Below are 18,636 nucleotides of genomic sequence, written 5' to 3' on the forward strand. Positions count from 1 at the left end.
AGTAACATAGACCCAAACAAAGGTTTCCAGCTGAGAAAATATGGGCTGCAAGACACAAAGAGCAGAATTCAGATTTCCAGAGGGGAAAATGGCTTCATTGGAAATACTGATTACCCGCTCCTTTCCACCAAACAAAACGGTTTCTGGTATAATAAACACTTATTTGTGGATCTGCCTTGCATTCTTAATTGTCCATTACATTTATAACCGTCACGCTTCTGACACTGACACAAAGAGACTCCATTGTTTGAGAAGAAGCTGCAGTTAAGAATTATCCTACCTCAGGATAACTTTAATGCATTAGAGTCCTACTGTGTTAACTCTATACCAACACAGAAAACAAGACAGGGACTCCTTCAAAAATCTTGCAGCTTCACTGTGGGATCATAGAAGGGCTTGAATTGGAAATGACATTAAAGATGATCTAGTTCCAACCCCCAAATGTATATGCTTGGCGTGGTTCACATCCCTGGAAGCATCTAGAGATTGAAAGCAGCCAACAACATGTGGATAATTCCCAGTGAATGTAGACAAGGAGGAGTCAAAATATTAGTCTTTTTTTTATTATTTTTTATTTTTATTTATTTATTATTATTATTATTATTATTGGTAATGACAAGAAAATAAGGTTTGCAGAGTTGCCAATCAGTCTATTTTGAAAATAAGAGAACCTCCTGTCAGATACCATGAAAAGAGCAAAGCTCAAATACCTAGACCATTGTTCCAGGCTTAGAAAAACACATCTGCAGCCCACACTAATATGTGGATATACAGATAATATAACACCACATTCCCATACAAATGAGGGCTTAAATCAGCAAGCTTCTCTACTGAATGGAGGCTGACATGCAGGTCAGCTTGCCATAACATTTTGTCAAGAAATTTAACTCTGGATTGTAGCTTTTTCTTCTAACATGATAAGCCTGTTGAAACTTGACTAAGGTTAGAGCTTGGTTCTGTCCTTTTTTTCTCTTTCTTTCTTTGCAGAAAAACTAGACAATGTGAGATCTGGTAACTAGTAGCAATTTCAGATAATCCACTTGGTTGCAAACTAGTTATTAAAACTTTGATAACATTCTCTAACATGAAATAACCTTATAAAATATATGCTATTTGCTAGTCTCCCAAATCAAATCCATTCAAATATCTTCCAAGTTTGATTTAACCAAAAAGGTCTCATACACAGTATATAAATTATCTTCTACTTCAGTAGCTAACAGCATCATTATTTTACTTCCCACAAATGAAATATGGGTATCTGGAAGGCTTCTTTTTTTAATCCTGCAAGAAAACTGATGTAATGTTTGTAGCTGGAATTTGCATCTAGCCTAACAATAACTGTCATTGTGCTATTCTGCCACACTGAGAAGCATATCTGAGAGCAGACTCAGATTTCTCCTTTCATCTTCTCTTTGCATCCTCCCCAACTGTAAGTCTTAGGCCCCAGTACTAAGAATTCTAAGATTTGTGCCAACTGATCTCTTTACCCACATACTGTCCCACAAAGATCAGCAGGGCTTTATGGATTGTGCGCAGATCTCTCAATTTGAGTTTATTACTGAAGAAAACCATAGGGAGGGTTTTTCTCTTCTAGAAGAGTTGATCCATTTTTCCAGTAAGACTAGCACACTTGCAGGTTTTCACTTACTCCAATTTCAGACCTGGCAAATTAATTTGTTATATCTTAGGATAAACTGATCAGCGCTGCAAGAAACGTCCTTTGTGCTTTGTGTTGCAGAGTTGGCAGGATACATTATGGAATTGTAGCTCCTATACCAATACTCCATATCATTTAAACACTAATATTACATATTAGGCACAGTTGGAGGTCCTATCTGATGATCTGACCTACACTGGTTAGATGCATATTTATCTAAATGCATGAAGACATTAAGACTCAAAGACATCAAGGTTTTATTTCATGTTGGTTTTGATTTTGTTTGTTTCTAATACATAAAATGGTAGATCATCAGATAAGAATTTGCACAGCCAAAACTACTGATGAAGAAATATATATAATCAAAAGTAGGATGCGTGTCAAAATGTGTCTATTTCAAAATTAGTTTGTACTAAAATCCCTTGTAATTTCTGATCATTAATAGACAATATTTATTTAACTACATATCATTTCAACACACTGCTAAATAACAGACATAGTTTTGACCTGGCTTTCAATGGAAACTAAATTAACATCTCTATTTCTGAGATTGTTCCAAATCCTACTGAACTCAGTAGATACTTTTTCACAAGTCTCAGTGAATTTTGGATCAGATCCTATAAGACAAAATCATTTCAAAGTAGGAAACTTCTTTTCTTTTTTTCTTTTCTTTTTTTTTTTCTTTTTTTCTTTTCTTTTCTTTTCTTTTCTTTTCTTTTCTTTTCTTTTCTTTTCTTTTCTTTTCTTTTCTTTTCTTTTCTTTTCTTTTCTTTTCTTTTCTTTTCTTTTCTTTTCTTTTCTTTCTTTCTTTTCTTTTCTTCATTATCTCATGTTTTTGGAATGTTCTTACAGTGGTTCATTCAGGAAGGAGCCATTTCTCAGCAGAGGAAAGGCAGAGGGAATCACTTTCATTAATTGCAAAGCCTATCCAGTTTTTGATGCAGTCTTCATTTTGTGAATGTGTGAATTCACACATTTTTTTGAGTACAGCCCCCGTAGATTAAAAATAAAAGATATCAAAGCTAGGCCCTAAGACATTAAAAATAATATTGTGAAAAATTTAGTCTGTAGAAGGGTAATGCAAATGGTCATTGACTTCATTATAAAAATCTTTGGCAACAACTTTTCCAGACCCATGTTAAGCCTTGAGAGAAAAATGTTTCAGCACAGAACCACTTAATCATTTATATGAATGAAAATGAGTGCAAACAGAATGCTGAGATGGTTTTAAGATCACCTCTTTTTTCTTGTACAGAATACCCACTATAATTACATTTTGCCTGTCAGTTCATAAATTTTGCTTATTACAAAACGGGCATTATTGATTGCTTTTTAAAAGTACTAAAACTAAGCTAAGAGCAGTAGATCTCTCAGCAAATTCAAAACATACTATCTTCCAAACTAATCACTGGCAAAGGGATTGTGGAAATACTCTTGAAGTTTATTGTAAGCCCAATGCAAAAAAAACTGAAGTTACCATGAGTTTTAGGTTAGTAACTTGGCTTTGAATTTAGCATGTTTAAGCCACAGTGAAAAAAAAAAGATAAACTTATTTGGCAAAGTCAGACACTTTTAAAGCCAACATCCTGTAATTGTTTCCTCATTTGGCCTGGCAACTTAAACAAGGATAAAAAGCATGGGCGGGGGATGGTGTGTGCAAAATGTTAAATTTTTCAGAAAGAAAGAAATGGAGAACAAAGAAATCAAGGTACTCATCTCATTTGTGGTAAATGAATATGTAAATGACATTTGCTCCTTTTGTTCTCTTAGATAGGATTCAGTAAAACAAAATGAAGGTAATTCTCTAGTCTTGTGGGAAAAAATGTCTGAATGGAGAACATTCGTGGTTTGAATTAGTGCAAATAGTGGACATTCTGACACAGTTGACTAGCAACGCAGAAGAGCCAAATATTGCCTGATAGCAGGCAGTATAAGAACACTTGGCCTCTTTGAGACCAGCTGATTAAGCATCTCCAAGCAAGATTAATACACACTAGGAACATCCTTATTTAGAACTAGTAAAAAATAAAAGCTATCAGAAGGGATTTATTTCTGCCACTCTTATCAAAATAAGATTAAAGGCTGACGTCCACAAATAGTTAAAGGAGAGAGAGGAGATGTCATGTAAAAAAGAAACTAACAGTGATTGTTTTGGAGCTACTCCGAAGCTACTCAAACTTTTTCTTCTTTTACTGCTGTATTGTTGCCAGTCCTGAGCTAATACTGGAAAAAAATTAGGTAGCTACTGATCTGGCTAGGGAACAATATTCTATTCAAAGTTAGTATCTGTTCTAAATATCAAGCAACAAAATTTACTGTCCTCTCTGTAAAGAGGGGTAAGAAGAAAAAGAAAAAACACATTTATATCAATGTCAAGCCAAGAAAGCAATTTTGTATTAACCTAACAAAATGGAACACATAAAGGTATTTTTTGAAGTAGAAATAATTTAAGAACCTTCTAAATAACTTAACAGCACACTTGGCTACACTTGGATTTAGGAAGCAATATTTTACATGCAGCAGCAGAGATTATGATATTTTTTTCAGCTTTAAATCCATAGACAGAGCTGTACTCCATCAAGAAATGACAACAGTAAACCTAATGCCTCATGTGAAAGCAACAAATTAAATTTAGCTGTAGCTAGAAAATGGCCAGATAATAAGGCCATGATTCGACATCTATGTTAAAGGCAGAACACTTACATATTCAGAACACTTACATATATGAAAGCACTTACACATGGTCCCAGTGTTAGTCGAGTAACCCCCTGCAACTTGAAAAAGTCTTCAGTCACTAAGGTTTTAAAGACACTAGAGCAAATTCTCTGCAATTATCTGTGAAACTTATTAAAAGAGCATGTATGCAAAATGCCTTTGTGGCTTCAGTTGGGAGGAAAACAACAAAAATGGCAGACTTGGGCTAGGTGCTGCTGTTCTCTTTCACAATTCTGGCAATCTGAAGAGACCACAAGGCATGCTTACAAGGTACCTGATTGCTGTGTAATGCAGATAAACCATCTGCTGATAGACTGTCATTGAAACCAAAACTAAGTTCTCCATATTTTCCATGTTAGCAAACAAACACAAAATTCCTAATATGTAATCTAGTAAAACCCCTAATTCTGGGGGGATGATACATGGAACTATGCACCTTGATTGAGAAATAAGGAGCAGGAAGAAGTAAGACACTGGGAGGAGTGTTGAGATCAGCTTCTATGCGAATTGAATTTCCATTCCCTGGTAACTAAGTCACAGGGGGATTGGAACCCATATGTGTCCAAGAAGGCTAAAGAGGCAAGAGGTCTCTCCCTTCCTTTACCTCCAACACAGCACCCACTGCCAAGAAGATAGGGTGGCAAAAAGAGAGAATAAATCAGTCATCCAGCTACTCAGTTTTGTCCCCTCTGAAGAACCTTCAGCTAGAGAATGATAGTCAAAGCAAACTGGAAATTCATCTAGATTTTATGTGCTTCGGGGCACCAAATCAGAACAAAGTGTTGAAGACTGATAGGAAATCTGCCTGGTAGCCTTTTCTACTACTTCACAGGGTGTTCACCCGTCTCACAATTATGATACACAGTCACATTTCTATAATAGTTCTCCATCCTACACCATATAAAAACTTGACTAATTCCAGTAAGATTGGGTATACTGATTTATTTTTCATTTATCACTTGGAAAATAAGTTGAATTATCAAAGAGATACAAAAGTTCTGTTATTTCAAGGAGTGCTGAGTTCCCATAAACTGGATTGGAATAAATAAGATCTGGTCTAGGTCATGGTTTCAGAGTAGGCTGTATTTGGAACAGAACACAGGGATAAGAGGGCTCTGTTTTCAGACTGGTGAAAGCCTGTTCCGGTTGACAGAGATTATGTTAACAGCTTCTGTGCTGGGAGTCTGGCAAAAAGGCTCTAGGGAAACTTTTTCTTTCCCTTCAAACATATTATATATGTATTATATATACTCAGAGAGCACTGACTGTATTGGCCAGTGAGTTTCTGTCACAATCATGGTCATCAAATTCTGCAAGTAAATAGTCATGGCTGAGAAGGGGTATAATTCTGATCTTATTTATAGTCTCCATTCTTATATTCTGGCAAGAAGATCTGATGACCATTACATTATAACGTTATTCAGTGTTCCTTCTCATAAAGCAGATACCACTTCCAGTGCAAATACATGTGCTTACAAGCTCAATGTTAGCTGTCAGTAGGTACTCAAGCGTGAAAAGTTAACATTTGCTTTCTATCAGGATTCACGTGACTAGTGCTCAGTGGCTTGAGTGTTACAGGAAAGTGAGTACAGAAGGTCCTTGACACAAAACTAATAAAGCTTTTCAATTTCAAATAAAACTGTACAGATGTTTTGGCATTTCCCCAATACAATTTAAAGAAAATAACAAAATTAAGCCAGTGGGCAGGTAGTGAGCTAATTAGAAATGTTTTCCAGTTGCACTTCAGTTCAAAACTTACTCCTCTGATAGCTGACTGAAAGCCACAACCAGCTAATGCTGCATTCTGTTCTGCTGAGGACATAGTTTAGTCAGTTTCTCTAGAAAATCCAGAAGGATTCAAGGCTTGTTCTATACTTGTTTACAACAGCATGTATGCAGAATTTTAGCAGTCTATAAAAATAAGTGGGCGAACCAATAGATCAAACATGGATTCAAAGTTTTCCTCCTGAGTCCAGAATAAGGCCTCTAAGATGATTAGGAGCTAGAGCAAATGATCTGTAAGAAATGGCTGAGGGAGAAGTGTTTATCTAGCCTGAAGAGAAGGCTAGGTGGCACCTAATGGCAGTCTTCCATTACCTAAATGCAGGTCACACAGAAGATGGAGATGAATGGAAAAGTAGATCGGAACCAGGTGTTTACTTCTTCCTAATACAAGAGAGACTCTCCCCCAAAAAAAAGCTATTAAGAAAGAAAGAAAGAAAGAAAGAAAGAAAGAAGAAAGAAAGAAAGAAAGAAGAAAGAAAGAAAGAAAGAAAGAAAGAAAGAAAAGAAAAAGAAAGAAAGAAAGAAAGGAAAAGAAAGAAAGAAGAAGAAAAGAAGAAGAAAGGAGAAGGAGGAAGGAGGAAGGAAGAGGGAGAGGAGGAGAGGAAGGAGGGAGGGAAGGAAGGAAGGAGAGGAAGGAAGGAAGGAAGGAAGGAAGGAAGGAAGGAAGGAAGGAAGGAAGGAAGGAAGGAGGAAGGAAGGAAGGAAGGAAGGAAGGAGGAAGGAAGGAGGGAAGGAGGGAAGGAAGGAAGGAGGGAAGGAAGGAAGGAGAGGAGAGGAAGGAAGGAGGAAGGAGGAGGAAGAAGGAGGAGGAAGGGAAGGAAGGAAGGAGGGAAGGAAGGAAGGAGGAGGAAAGGGAAGGAAGGAGGAGGAAGGAAGGAAGGAGGGAAGGAAGGAAGGAAGGAAGGAAAAAAAACAAGCATGGTTATTCATAAAATAGATGCTAGATGATTTGAATGCTTTCCAAGCAAGGGCACTCCAGTACTTCAAGCTTCAAAAAATACACTGCAAGTTATTAAACACAAAACATGAGGCCCAGGTATTCTGAGTTGAAAAACAGGAGCTAGAAGAAAGTTGGATTAGATATACCATATATATGCCCTGATCTTACACAATGCTGAGACTTATCTCTACTGTTGGATAAAGAATGCAGGGAAAGATCTCTGGCCATAATCAGTGCTGACAGCCTTGAGAATAACATCTTACAAGGTTCCTGACCCTGTATTGGTCATAGCTCTGAAACTTCCGAATTTTGTATACCACGAAAAAAGAGTTATTTTCATACCACTTAGAACCACTTGATATCTTTCTGAGAGATTCCTTTAACACACATCTGTAGCACCTGGATATCTTACAAAGAACCTATGACTGAGGCAGTATTTTGGTCTGTGTTCTGTGATATCAGACCATAACATTTCTTTATCTTAATATTTTATGTCAGAAATACATACAGATAAGAATGTGAAATACCAAAAGATGCAGCAACATGAATAAGACTAATAGAGATACGATGATTTGTGAGACGAAGATCTCAGCTATGGTTCAGATCCATAAATCATTGTTGATTTATAGTAGATCCTCTGCCACAGCAGTAAAAGTTACAAAAGACTGTATCCAACAAACCTTTCAGACAGATGATGAAATATGATTAAACATACGAAGCAAGTAAAAAAAGATCACAGAGTACTGAATGTATGCTAAAACAAAGCTCATGCCAATTGTGTTAATATACAACTGCTGCCACTTCTACTTTATATTACAGTGGGATAGGCAAAGATGTTTGTTATAGATGAATAGAGTTGATTATCGCTGATTACAGATGCACTAATTAACACAGTTTTATTTGTTCCAAAACTCTATTAATAATCAATTCTGAAAGATTTGGGCAGTCATGTGCAATTTGACATAGTTTTAATCACCAGAGTAAGATGTTGCAGTCCATTTAGAAAATAATGAAGAGACAAAAAAGAACAACAAATCAAAACACACACACACACACACACACACACACAAAACACAAAAAAAACACCAACACAAAAACTCTTGGCAGCGAATCAGTGTACCTAAAATAGGCCACTTTTCAATCTAAGCAGCTTGCTAATCACCTTCACCATCCTGACAGTTCAGACAATAAGGATTTAGAGTTCAGCCTATAAAACAATGTTTAAATAGAGGCGTGAAACTGTGCCAAAGCTCTGTTGCATATAAGCCAAGGAGGCCACACTTGGCCTTGTAGAAACATACATTTTAAACTTGCTCTGAGTGCCTAAGAGTTAACATTAAAATCAACTGTGTGTCTGGAAACAGCTTCTCTTTATCTGTAAAAGGACCAATAAGGACCAATTAGGGACACTTGGGAGCTACTGAGGGATTTGTACCTTTGCTGTTCAAGAGTTAGGCCAGCATTTGCTTTTCAAACATCCATGAACAAGAGACTTACAAGAGATCTCATCTCTTTCTCCGCTTCTGGACAAACACACAAACACATATTTATGCAATTCTGAAGAGAAGTTTGTTGCACTGAAAAGCTCTCAAAGATTTTTATCTTAAAAAAAGAAACAACACAGTTCAGGCCCAAAGAAAATCCCTCAGCAACTCCATGGTCTGCTCTATCTGTTAGCATTTCCAAAGAGAAGCAAAAAGTCTAGTCAAGCTACTGAGATTTCCACAATAGCAGCAAAACTTTCCTCTCAGATGTTCCAGGGGGACATTCACAACCCTGAGTTGTGACATAATTTTATTACCCTCAAAAACAATTTTTTTTTTTAAACTATCTGTGCAGAGATGAACATAAGGTATCATTTCAACTGTATAGACATAGGTATTCTGTCTCAGAGACTTCAGTAACCAAAATAAGACTTGACAGCAAAGCTCTGAACCAGACACAAATTGGATAAGCTGATCCTGTAAAGATCTTTGAAATAATTAAATACAAGAAAGGCAAATGTCAACGATTTACCTATTTACAGCATGTTATCCTGTGTTTTTTTTTTCACACCATTTTGACCCAGATATACACCTATGTACAGCAACATATCTGCATGAGGCCTGCGAAGTCAATTCTGCTTCTGCAGTACCCTTTTGTCTTCCAGGCTATCACAAAGTAGAAACACAACATAATGAAATAAAACACTGCAACATTCTTTTCTCTCTCAGTCACCTACAGCACCATGTCCTCAGCCTTATAAACTTTATTGAAAGTTTTCTTTAATAAAATAACTTTAAGATAAACAAGAGACAATAAGAAGTAACCACAGATGATATTAAGTTGAACAATCCAGACTGAAGAATCCCACTAAGTAGAAAGCAAGAGTGAGATCCAGTGTCCAAGAGAACTATGTAAAACTGTGCATGTTAAAAACCTGAATCTACTGCTGATTGGCCTACCACCTTACGTCTATTTATGTAATGAGCAGGCCTTGCCAAGCCTATCTCTCTTTACACGCCTGATCTTTCCATACACTATGCCTTTCATTCACTTCCCTTTTTCACAGCAGAGAGGAAACAAATTATTGGATATGGAAGGAAATGTGCATCCATGACACTTTGCTGGCTGACATTGCAAAGTGCAGAAAGGGCAAGAGCGCTGCAGCTGCAGCCTGTGGGAAGCCCATGCAGGATGACTTTGGGAAGGGTGGCATGCTGTGGTAATGACCCAGTGTGGAGAACGGGTAGAGAGTGACCGTGGAGGAGCAGCAGAGATGAACAACAATGAGCTGATCAAAGCCTTCATTCACCTGCACTGCTTGGGGGAGGAGAGAGGGAAAATTAGGAGAGGATTGCTGAGGGAGATATTTTAATTCCTTTTAGTTCTTACTGCTCTAGTATGTCATTACTGTAATTTATTGCACATTGCTCATCTTCTTGTGTTGAGTCTTTTGCCTGTGACAGTAATCAGCAAGTGACCTTTTGGTCCTTATCTCAACTCAAACTTTTTTTCATGTTTTCTCCCCCATTCCTATAGGGACAAAGAAGAAAAGAGAAGCATGGTGGAGCTTAGTTAGCCATTAGCATGACACCACCATAGTTAGAAATTTATAAGCAAACAAATATGTGCTTATTATGATCCTAGCATTGCTGGACTGTGATTTCCACTTGGCCTCTGTGAACTATAATAAACAGTAAAAACAAATAGTGATCAGCAACACAATGCTACAGAGACTAAAGAGGAATTTGGAACTGAAGCCAAATAGGTATGAAGTATCATTCAGACACCAAAGAGGAACTGATAGTCCCTGAATGGATCAGAGCCTAGTGATCCCCAAAATTTAGATATCAATAAGCTGGAATGCAGCTAATACAATAGAGAACAATTTAAAACTGGTAAATAGAAAGAACAGTGTGCCAACACTGACTGTAGGGTAGTTTAGACAAGCAAATGCAATCAACTTCTAAATCCAGTTGGAATACCAGGATGAAACACCTTGGCATCTATAGGGAATGCCATGGGATCCATATTGACAGAGTTCCAGTGGAGGCTCTGTTTCACCATCCAGTAATGCAGTGCCAAAACATACTTAATTACTTGCAACCACCCATTTCAGTGATTGTATCACAGAGTATTTGTTTGCAAAACTGCTAACAAAGTACAAGCATACAGGTGCATAACTTTAAGTGAAAGCAACTGATTTTTACTGAATATTTGGTTCATCATTCTATCAACAGCCAGGGTTAGGAACTTACATTTTTCCCCAGATAGCCTTCTCTCATTCTTTCAGTTTCAAAGTTGCTGACAGAATATTTATGCTGGTTTGTACTGGGATTGAGTAAATTTTCTTAATATTGCTATGCTTTGGATCTGTGATGAAAACAATGTTGGTAACACACTGATGTTTTGTTTACTGATGACCAGTAGTTACACACAGTCAAAGTATTTTCTCACATTGCTTTGCCAGCGAAAAGGATGGATGTGCATAAGTGGCTGGGAGAAGACACAGCCAAGACAGCTGACCCCAGATGACCAAAAGGATATTCCATGTCATTAAGGACACTACATTCAGCAATAAAAGCTGGGGGAAAGGAGGAAAGATGGATGTTCACAGCTTTGGTGTCTGCCTTCCCAAGTAATTATTACACATGATGAAGCCCCACCTCCCTGGAAATGGCTCAACATCTGCGTACCAATGGCAAGTTGTGAATGAATTCCTTCTTTTGCTCTGCTTGCATGCCCATCTTTTGCTCTACTTATTCATCTGTTTTCATCTCAACCCGTACGTTTTCTCACTTTTACCTTTATAGTTCTCCTTCACATCCTCCTGGAGGGGAGTGCACGAGTTTAGCTGCCTACCATGGATAAATCACAAGAATGCTTTCATGCAAAAGCCTGAAATGGAGGAAAAAGTGCATCTTTTGCGTATAAACAGCTTTTTGATACACTTTATCTGTCTGCCAAACTCAGAAAGTGGTGAGGCCCAGACACAGGCTGTGCCAGAGAAGCAGTGGGTGCCACATCCCTGAAGGGGTTCAAAGCCAGGGTGGAGGGGGTCCTGGGCAGCCTGAGCTGGTGGGGGGCAACCATGCCCATTGTAGGGGGCTGGGGGGTTGGAACTGGGTTTGCTTTAGTTTCTTTCTAACCCAAGCCTTTCTATGAATCTATGATCATCTCATTCTCCTCCCCTGAGAATTTGTCCAATATTAAATAATTCTGTGAAAAATAAACCAACTATGAATCTTATTTTGGTTATAGAAAGGTCTGAATTGTTTATAACTGAATTAATTGCTAAAAAGACTTGAGTGGCCAATTAGTAATATTTGTATTTGGATCTGCCAGTTGGCCCAGAACCGGAAATTTATATTAGTTTCTACATAAAGACTGTAGTGCTCACAGAAAAAAGAAAAAAAAAGGAAAGAAAAAAGAAAAGAAAAAAATATTCAATCAAAAAAAAAAAAATCAAGAAAATATTTGAGAATCACTGTCTTGAATGGAACATGCCTGATGGCTGGCCAGATAATTATTAGCCAGAATTGTCTACGATATTTCCCAACTGCAGATTCAAGTACTGATTCCGCATTCCTCATTCTGCCTAAAGTTATGATTTTTTGTTGCACTCTGAGAAGTTCTAAACAAGTGATAGGAATGAATGGTACCACACATTAAACCTATACAGATGCCAGCAACTGTTCATTTATGCTCATAAGATTTCCACATGCCTTTTGAGGACAGCATTTTCTCCTCTTATATTCCACTTTTCCACAAGCAGTAAATTAAAATAAAACTCATCTGGATTATCTTAAGAACTGTAAGGAAATTCTTCAAACCACTAATAGGTAAAGCAAGCATATACTGCATTTCATATCCCATCTTCTCAAAGACAGTTAAGAAAAACATGCGCTCAGTCATCACTGCTTAGGACAAGAAAACATGAGCTAGGATTAGATAATGTCTCCTGGGAAACAATAGCACTCCTCAGCTATTATTTCCTCTGTACCCTCTACGCAAGCCAAATGTAAACCAGTAGAATGGGCCACAAGAAGAAATTCTGCAATTTCAGGAAGAAGAATGTGATTTTGAGTTGCTTCTGAAGTTGAGCAAACTGCTCCCAAGGTACTTTAATCTTCCTTTCACTGGCCATCCCCCTACCACCCAAGTCTTACAAGACTTAGCCCCAAACTAAAGATGAGAACAGAGGTAAAGAGCTGGAGAAACACTTGAAAGAAGCAACACAAAATAAAAGAGACAGAATAAACATTGACAGAAGCACCCATGTGATCGAAAACTTGTGTGCAACTTAGGCAAGCAACTCTTTAAAAAGTTATTCTCCTCATCAGAATATGCATCTTGAAAGTTATAGCAGTTTTAAATTATTCACATAGTACTAAAGTAATTGTATAACATGTAAAGGTACAATTCTGGACTTGTGCTTTTCCTTTTGCTTGAATGATTATTAAGTGAACTAAGCCTTAAAATTATTCCATATCCTTTAATATATGTTATTAGTCTTTTAGGTTCCAAACTTGAGAAGCAGCCGTGTAGCCAAAGGTCTTTTTCAGAAATCTGAAGTAACATATTTTGACCGTGAAGAAAGTATTCATAGTTTCTTGTAATAAATTAAGATAAAATCTTAGTAATTAGAGCATAAACTTTAACATATTTGTATCGGTAAGAAATGCTAAAAAAAAGGAAGACACTAGAATACTGTAATGTTTAGAGGGGTGTTTGATAGCTTTTAAGTTAAGCATCATTTAAAACAGATTGTAATTAAGGATTTTCCTTTTTTTTATTACATATTAAGGTCTTTAAGAGCATAACTTCCATAAATAGTCAAGAATAAACTACATTCAGACCTACACATAAGCACATTTCTTGGCACAGACAAATGAAAACTGTGATTGCTGACATCTCTTTGAAGGAAGATTTTCTCTTTTTTTTTTTTTTTTTTGTCCCAGCCCTTGTTTTATTTATATGGCTCTGAACACTTTTTTATTTTTAATTATCCTAAGGAAAAGAAGGGGTGGAGGGAAAAGAGATCTTTGTTTTCCAACTGAGACAGTGAAATACATTCCAAAGCTGCTTTTGTTTTTAATTTACAGAAGCTCTCATGTCTAATCTACTAAGCCAACAAATAATCTGTTTGCCAGGTTTTAGATGACAGTCATGAAAAGTGCATACAATTGCTGACTTTATTCTTTTTTAGGATACAGATTCATTCTCTGCCATAAACTTAAAAGAATATTTTGCAGAACTTTTCACAATTTATTTATTTTTAGCTATGCATTTTGTTTCCCAGGAGTTATTCCATTCTTACCCAGTCATTGTGTATCTCCAGCTCTCTTCTAAATAACAACAAAAGCATTGTGTTTGCCTATATTAAAAATAGTGTCGGCTAGGTCCCTATACTTGCTCATGAAAGCACTTGTTTGAAAGCAAAAGCAAAAAGAAGGGGATCCAGAAGTGTGCTCCCTCTGGAGAAAAAAAAAAAAAAAAAAGTAAAAAAAAAAAAATGGTATAGTGCAGACAAGTAGTCCCACATATTTGCATACACAAAAAATATTTCCATCTTTCTATTCGATTAGAATAACCCTACATCCTACTCTTCACAATACTTAAAGGTAGATTTCATTTTCATGGTCTTAAATCTTGGAATCTATCAAGAAACTACCAGGCTGGGAAAGTGGGGGGAGTGACAAAAACATAGCATCTCCACACTGCTTTAGCTTTCCTCTGAAAAACTCATACACACATGGAAGGCAGAAGCACTGCAAGGCAGTGAGATTCTTAGATGGCAAGGAAGTTTCTTCTGGTGCAGAGGAGTAAACTACCATATTTCATTATTTTCCTCCTCTTCGCTCTGGCACATCATCTTTCCAATTAGACAACCATAACATCTAGCACAGTATTATCATGAGGGAAAGAGGATCACTGAGCTATCTTCAAGCTTTCTCCCAAAGATGGGTTTTGCCAGGGTTTGTGAAAGCAATCCTACAGCTCAGAATGCACTGTTCTTCCAGAGATGCTGGATTTGTCACTTGTTTCTCTACTCTTAAAGGATATGGGGCTAGAAATTTACAAAATAGATGATTACACAGCTCATGCAGTTCCTATCCTAAAAGTGCCCCTTTTATTGTCATCTTAATATAGCGTATTCAATTTATACTTAAAAGCAGAACTTAAATGGGAAAGAAAGATAAAAAATATTCCAAGTAAAAAAATTCTTCTGCTCCAAGATGTACATAGAATCATCCCAAGTTGGAAAGGACCCATAATGATTGTTTACGGACATAGGATCATCCAAAATCAGATCATGCATCTTACCTTCTGTACAGTTATTCTTTCCACAGGTAGCAACCAAAGGTTTCCACTTCATGTGATGTTTCTTGAGCACTGTGCTTGAATGTTAAGAAAATTACAGCTACGTGACTTCAGATAGACTGAAAAAACATAAATGAACAGGGAAAGGCAACAGAGACTTTAAATAGACATAAAAACAATGGCTGCAATGACCTTTTTAATATGCCAGATGAGAGCAAGAGTTTGAGGGAGGTGCAGAAGTATTATTAACAACTTAATTGAGCTCATATTTATTTTGTTTATATGATCGTTGTAGGAGCTTCAGCCTTCAGAGGTGGCCTGTAATTTATACCTCTTAGAATAAAAGATATCAATTGTCTACCAGCTGCAGGAAAAAGGCTACATGCACACCTCTTCCAAATACAGCATTCCTCAGTTCAAAACAAATAACATTTTAGGAAGTTGTACAAATTCCTTAAAATATATACCCGCAAATAGAACTTCATAGGCAGGTGCTGACTTTATATGCATTGTAGTGAGCAGATGAAAATCTCACCATCTATTTTACTGTTAAAAGTTCTGAGTTCAGTCAGAATTTACAGAATAACTTTCATTACTTTATTCTTGTTAAGCATTATTGTGCAAGTCAGCCAATTCTAAAGCAGATAATAAAAATGCATTCTGTGCTTGTGAAACTTCTAGGATGTAGGTTTTCATAACTTTTAAACTATCATAAAGTTTTTAGCAAACTATTTTGTGTCCTCCTAGAATTTTCATTTCCTCCATCTCTCAATACTACATTATCATTTCCTCTGCAAATGAGATTTGAAAGTTGTCAGATTTGAAATTTCCAGTTTCCAAAGAAAATACAATCCACGACACAGAATCAGATTAATTTCTGATTTGTCTTCTCATGCTACATCCACAATTTCCTTTTACTCAACAAGAAGAGTCATAATCTGTATTCACAGAGCCCTTGCACAACTAGCAGTAACCCTTCACAAACTTAACTGCTATCTACAGTCATAATCTCTCACATGCCCTCCCTTGCTCCCCTACCTGAATTAGGGAGATGCAAATTTCACCTCAGACATATATTGTTATGGAAGAAAACCCTCCTTCACTTTCTGCCTAGAACAGCACAGAGTGAGCAGGTGACATTAGGTATCCACAGTAATTTGTCTCCACAGAAGAAGAGCATTTGTGTGATGGCTTGGGCATAAGGGGAAATCACAAAAAAAAGCCTCTCACTAAGAGAACTGTGGAGAAGGGAAAGTCAGGCTGTGGATTTAAACATGAACAACTCAAGTGTATTGCATTGCCATCATTCCTCATAGCACGATGACTAAAAAAAACCTAGTGTTGTCCCAGAATTTTCCACTAATCAATCCTTCACTCAATGCTCTTTAGTCAAATTAGACGGAATTATTTCAATTTTCAGAAAAACTGTTTATCACATGCCACCATGAATGATGCATTTGCCAGTGTTCAGCAGCTCACATGACACACTTATACAAAGAATTTAAGACAGTAGTGCAACCCACAGTCGCCACTACGGTCAGGCTGCTGCACCTTTCATTTAAACTTTATTTCATCCCCCTGCCTTTACATAACCCTTGAGGCACATGTTCTCCAAAGTGAGAACCACTCAAATACAGTTTATGTTACCCTACTGAAGATTATAAAGAAGCATGAAAATTGTCAAGCAAGGTGACAAGATTCACACCAAAAATCATTTTGTAAATCCTCCAAGATGTTGTCACAACAAACCCAGAGGAAGAATTCTACCTCCTCAGCAGCCAATAATGAAGAAGGTGACAGGAGAGTAGAAAGGGAAAACAAAGACTCCTACACACACTTGGAATGCTTTTTAGATCCTCAGCTTTGCCTATACTTAGACTGTTAGATGATTTATGATCACTAGTTTCTACTGCCAGAGCAACCATTCACTTCAATTCTGCATGTTCCTTGATGACTTAGCATCTGTGAAAATGTAACTATCATAACACTTTAACTGTAATAATCATCTGTTTGAATTGTGTTGTTACAATACTATCCTGCCAGCCAGCTCTGAAACGTCCATGTATAGTGCAATCGCCTGAAATCAAGTCTAGAAAATCCTTTCTTAAAATATTTCTTAACTGAGCCCTGCTTCAGGGAGTGATTATTCCCAAGACCTGCAAAGAGGAAACACAACGGAAAGAAAGAGTGCCAAAAAGCAGCAAATTTGCATTTGGACAAATGATTGCAGAACTACTGAAACTCAACAAATACTCACTTACTAGTTGGACTGCATTGATCAGTCATATCATACTTCTGATTCACTGCAATTGCAAAGGAAAGTAGATTACTTTATGCCAGTAGCTAGCTTGAATTGTAATTTTCTAAGCTAGTACTTCTTAGTTTCAAATTACAGTAAGTTAGAAGCATGCACACAAGCAGTCAGGAACAACTTCTTATGCTGAAAAAAAACAATTACTTGACAGAAACTGCTGAATTTTGTATGTGAACAAATGCCTGTAAAATACTACACTGAGTAGTAAAGAGTCTAGAAAGCAAGCAAAAAGTGAAACTTACCATGCAGTGTACTGTAGGGTAAATAAACTGAGCAATGTACGGTCAAGAAGCTAGATTCTCATAAATATTTTCCTCTTTTAAAACCAGAATTGTTGCTGTCTTTTTAATCTCATGAAGGTTTTAGGGACATGATGTTCTGTGGCACTTACTGGGAAGTCTGTTCTTTTTTTAGCTCAGATAAGAATGGCACTGCTGTGCAACCACTTTGTGGCACATGTGAAAACATCTGAGCAAGGCACAGAGAAATCAAGCTTCCTGCTTCTAAGCACTATTCTCGTTAACAAAAGCATCTGGAGCTAGTCTGGCCCTAAAATACACTTATAGGGAGATCACTAAACACAATTCCACTATGTGGCACTAAGATAATTCTGTATCACATTCAGTTGAGAGCTGACAACAACAAAACAAACCACTAGAGCCCTCTTCCCTTACCCTTAGTTCCAGGCCACAACCTTAGCAGTGATAGCACTACAACCACTTATTAAACGGGTTCACTGAATAGATCTGGTTCAAAGAGGCTGAACTAGAGGGTACGTGGAACACTCGCTTTCTTTCTTACTGAGGGCTGTTTGCCAGTCCAGGTTACAGCATGGTCATGCACACAGAAGCACCGACACAAGTAACAGAGCAGCTTACAGCAACCCCAGGGCGTCAGCTAAACTTGGTCTTGACACTACAGCAAGCCCATTACGGGTCTACACTTTCCACATACCTCAAAAAGAAGCTGTAAGAGGATATGGAAGCAGTGTGGATTCCATGAAAAAGAACACCATTTTCGTAAGATCTTCACACTTAAACCACTTTACAAACAAAATCAAAATACAACAGGCAACACTGGAGCCCACTCCACTGACTTAACAGCATAACTGATAGCAATACCCTAACCCACTAAAAAAAGCTCGGTCTCAAGAACTCTCTCTCCTATTTGATTTATTAGTTTCAATTTCAATTAGATTGTATTATATTGTGTTATCTTGCATCCCAATATCATAGTTAGTAAAATAAGTTTTCCTCCATAGATCGTTGCTGCTGTTTTTTTTTTTTTCCTTCCTTGAGCCTAGCTCCCATCTCCCTATCCCTTTTTCTTTCCCATTTTGTGGGGCCTGGAGCGGGGCGGTGGGGGGGGGGGGGTGAGGGACCTACTGTCCCTCTATCACGGGCATAGATTGATCTAGTT

At 37.3% G+C, this 18,636-nt stretch overlaps 1 long non-coding RNA gene across 12 annotated transcripts in view; it reads right to left on the reverse strand.

Moving 5' to 3' along the window:
- LOC104910973 (uncharacterized) overlaps positions 1–17,687 on the reverse strand; it is an 81,828-nt gene extending 64,141 nt beyond the window's left edge. For 2 of the 12 annotated variants that reach the window (XR_014883389.1, XR_014883391.1), the window contains exons 1-3: positions 17,460–17,673; positions 17,165–17,206; positions 14,907–15,022 (exon numbers count right to left, since the gene is read on the reverse strand). This is a non-coding gene — a long non-coding RNA (uncharacterized LOC104910973). Of the gene's footprint in view, positions 1–14,906; positions 15,023–17,160; positions 17,207–17,459 lie in introns of all 12 variants that reach the window. The other 10 variants (XR_014883388.1, XR_014883396.1, XR_014883394.1 and 7 more) reach the window with 10 other exon arrangements.
- Between the last annotated feature and the right edge of the window lie 949 nt (positions 17,688–18,636).

This window comes from Meleagris gallopavo, chromosome 5, assembly GCF_905368555.1.
Source record: "Meleagris gallopavo chromosome 5, MGAL_WU_HG_1.1, whole genome shotgun sequence".
Classification (NCBI taxonomy): domain Eukaryota; kingdom Metazoa; phylum Chordata; class Aves; order Galliformes; family Phasianidae; genus Meleagris; species Meleagris gallopavo.